General features: G+C 39.4%; 1 long non-coding RNA gene across 1 annotated transcript; it reads right to left on the bottom strand.

The window, feature by feature from the left end:
- Positions 1-773: 773 nt before the first annotated feature.
- On the bottom strand, positions 774-1,246 carry LOC134462560 (uncharacterized). Its single transcript, XR_010037541.1, has 3 exons — positions 1,137-1,246; positions 942-1,029; positions 774-823 (listed from the first exon to the last, which is right to left on the bottom strand). It is a non-coding gene; the product is annotated as an uncharacterized LOC134462560 (long non-coding RNA).
- Between the last annotated feature and the right edge of the window lie 2,525 nt (positions 1,247-3,771).

The raw sequence follows: 3,771 nt of genomic DNA, 5'->3' as shown, positions 1-3,771 counted from the left end.
AACCAATCTTCAATGTCAACCCCTACTAACAATTTTCCGTTTCGAGAATGTTCCCGGAACATGAGGCGTTGGTTTTTTTTCCGGTTATTTTACGTTGTTTTTTGGGTCTGTTATGGTTATAATTTGGTTAACAGGAAAGTTTTTTTTTTTGTTCCCTGAACGTTTTTTTGTATGGTTCCCGGTCGGTTCATCTACGTTTTTTCACCGTTCCTTTATTCGTGTTCATGTTGGTTTTCAAAAGGTTCCCCTACAACATAATAGTAACCTTCTTGCATAGGCTATTTCCCATTAGGCCTACAAGCTGCAGACATATGACAACATAATGGGAAATGCCCATAATGTTGTCATATTTCTGTAGTTTGTAGGTCTAATTCATTATTAAAGTGTTGAATGCATTTGAAATGACAAGGCAAATGTTGAAGGATGATGATGTTTAATAGGAAAATATCAGGAATACAACATAGGTAAGAGGGTAACAGTGCAACATTACAATGTTTTTTCATAATAAAATGCAAACAAGGCAAAAAAAAACAAACAAACAACAAAACCAAACAATGTAAAATGCACAAAATAAGAATGAAGATGGCAAAAATGGATGTGAGTGCATATCATGTGTTTCCAGTCTTGAGGCTGAGGGAATGCCTAATTGACAAATATCAGGAATTCAACATGGGTGAGAACAGTGCAACATTATATTACAATTTCATCATAAAATGCCTTCAAGGCTCAAAGTAAAATAAATAAATAAATAAATAAAAACTATACATAAAATACAGAAAATAAAAATGTTGGTGTGTGTTTTCAGTCTTGAGGACCAGCTGACCTAAAAAGAATAAGAAACAAAAAGTTTAAACCAACTTAGTAGCCTTCCAATGTTTCATTTAATTAGCTTATTGTGACTATTCATTGATTGATAAAAGACACACTGAAGTTTAATTGACCATCTGTGTAGTCCAAATTTCAGAGTATGCCCAATGCTATTCTCAATATTCGCTTCCTGCAGGACAGAGAAGTTCTGCGTGTAGGTCTCTGCAAATGGATGTAAAGAAAGGTGGGACATTTAAATCTGAATCAAACTTGGCATAACACAGATTTACACAGATCTTTTTTACGGAGAATATACCTGCTAATCTTACCTGTTATAACTTTGCAAAGGGTCAGGTTCTGGAATGCATGCACGTTCTATTCCTCCTCAGGCTGTAATGTCCCAGGACATGGTGTGTGGGTAGCCACCCACGGCGGACAGCAGCTGCCCTATTCGCCCATCCCAGGCTTTCCCAAGGTCTACAAAAATTAAAGCAGATGATGAAAATGAAATATGAAAACTAAAATGGAAAACATTATGTAGTCTATCTTCATTAGCCAAACCAGTACATTATACATTATATACAGAAACACATAATTCACATAATTATGCCAAAATAATTACCATTTGGTTTCTCATTTCTGGTTGAGCCAGGCTTCTGGCTAGCTCCACCAGCTTATGCTCTCTGCTGCACTGGACCAACAGCAGGTCGTGGCATGTTCAAAGCCATGGCAGCCTTCAAAGTCATGGACTTCCTCTCCATAACCTCCATCTTCCTTGGCATTGGCCCCATGTGCTCTTCCATGGCTACATTTGTGATATAATTCCTTTTAGTGTAGGAACATAATATACACGTCATACTGTATGTGAATATGTGTGTAGTAGGCCTACTTACCATGTACTTTATGAATTCTGTTATCCTCAAAAGGGTCTACTTGTGTTCCTCCAGGACTACAGGTGGAATTGAGATGAAATTCATTTTAGTTCAAAACACTTTTGCTGTATGGACATCAACAAGTACACGGAGCGCATACACTTTATAACAACAGCAATACCAGAAGCCCCCTCCTCTTTACCATTCCAGATGTTTTTGAATGGATGATGTTTGTGCCTCAAATCTTCCGAATGGCTGGGTGCTGTGCCATGAGTTTGGGAGGGAGTGGCAGCTTCACAGCTGTGAGGCATTGACATATCTGGATAGAAAGATGACACTAATGTCATTCCTTTAATAGTGGGCTTCTTATGCATATAATTTCAAAACATAAACCCATGTTAACACATCAAATAACTGAAAAAACGTACATGATGGTGGTGGAGGTGTAGATCTGAAAAGAAAACGAAATCTCAGGTCAGGTCACTCGTCCATCTCCACCGGGTGTGGAATGTGTTGAGGTCCATGGTGTTGTCTTCTGCCTGAGCCTGGTCTCTCCTTGCTGCGTCTGTACATCAGTAACATGCAATAATATAATGCAAGCAATTTCTACGTGTCGCAATGAAAAGTGGGGAAATTTAGATACAACAACAACACCAACACAGATTACAACACCAACATAAATGTAAGCACACAATTTCAGTTTACAAACATACTTGACAAAAATACACACAGGATTAAAACTAGTGAGTTAAGAAGATACATAGTATGACAGTAGCATTGCATTCAATCGAGCAGGAAGGTTTGATGGTAACTTGTGCCTGTGGCTGGTATACTAAAATGGATAAAATGAACTACAATGCATGTCAAAGACTTAGCAGTAAATGAATCTACACTAGAAATACACCCCCACCCCCATGCCACTCTAGCTCCACACAGCCTGCTGCAACACACGCACACACACACACACACACACACACACACACACACACTTAGAAATAGATAGATAAATACACCCCCTCCCCTTAAACTGCTGCATACCGTACACACACACACACACACACACACACACACACACACACACACACACACACACACACACACACACACACACACACACACACACACACACACACACACACACACACACACACACACAATGCACACAAACTGTATGCACTACAGTATGTAATTCACATGGGTTGTGGTCTTACCAGCAGTTTAGGTCAGCTCCATTCAAATGGCAGATTTGAGGGGTTCTTTTTCTTCAGGGTTTCTGTGGGGGTGGGTCTTCTCAGGTGAGGGCCAATCATAACGTGCCAAGAACTGATCCAGCAAAGGCAGTCAGCCGTGAGTCAACAGCTAGGGGCATTTGCATTTGAATAAGCCTAACTGAAGTCACAGGCAGAGATGTGTCTGCATTATAGACACCCTGATCTGTGGTGCTTTCAATAGCATTAGGCCTACCAAAATATCTCGCACTGAACTGCCCCTTTACCTTAATCAAATTTATGAAAAGCTGTGCTGTCATTGAAACTGATGCTTTATCGCCTTCAATGACCTATTTATAGATTATAGGTCTGTGTACAAATGTAGTCAGAAACACTGCAAACACAACGACAAACAGGTTTGTACAAGATAAAATGCAGTGGCCAGCTACCATGTAATATGTGGACTCTTTACAGCCAAACTTACATGCTAGACACTCCAGCCTATCACACACACACGCACACGCACACGCACACACACACACACACTTAAATGGGCCTATTTGGAATGAAACATTTAACTTTGTATTCTTTGGAGACGCAGGTTTGTGTCCCTTCACTGAATTAAAAGCAAATAGGCTATGATATATCCTATTTTGCATTTCACTCTTTGCACTTTGGTGCAATAATGGTAATGAATAATTAATAAATTATAAGAAATTAAAAAAAAAAAATGGCATAGGCTGACCTTACTTAGGCCGGAAACAACCGAAAAACAACTTAACATAACGTTGTGGATTGGTAGCAGCGTAACTACTAGCTAACGTTTCATATGAGTAGTTCCCTGAAAGTCCAAGAACGTTAGTATTTGTTTGGTTTGTACCGTA

The sequence above is a fragment of the Engraulis encrasicolus genome, chromosome 2, assembly GCF_034702125.1.
Source record: "Engraulis encrasicolus isolate BLACKSEA-1 chromosome 2, IST_EnEncr_1.0, whole genome shotgun sequence".
Taxonomy (NCBI): Eukaryota; Metazoa; Chordata; class Actinopteri; order Clupeiformes; family Engraulidae; genus Engraulis; species Engraulis encrasicolus.
The sequence above is the reverse complement of the archived record's forward strand: the minus strand, read 5'-3'. Positions and strand labels throughout refer to the sequence as shown.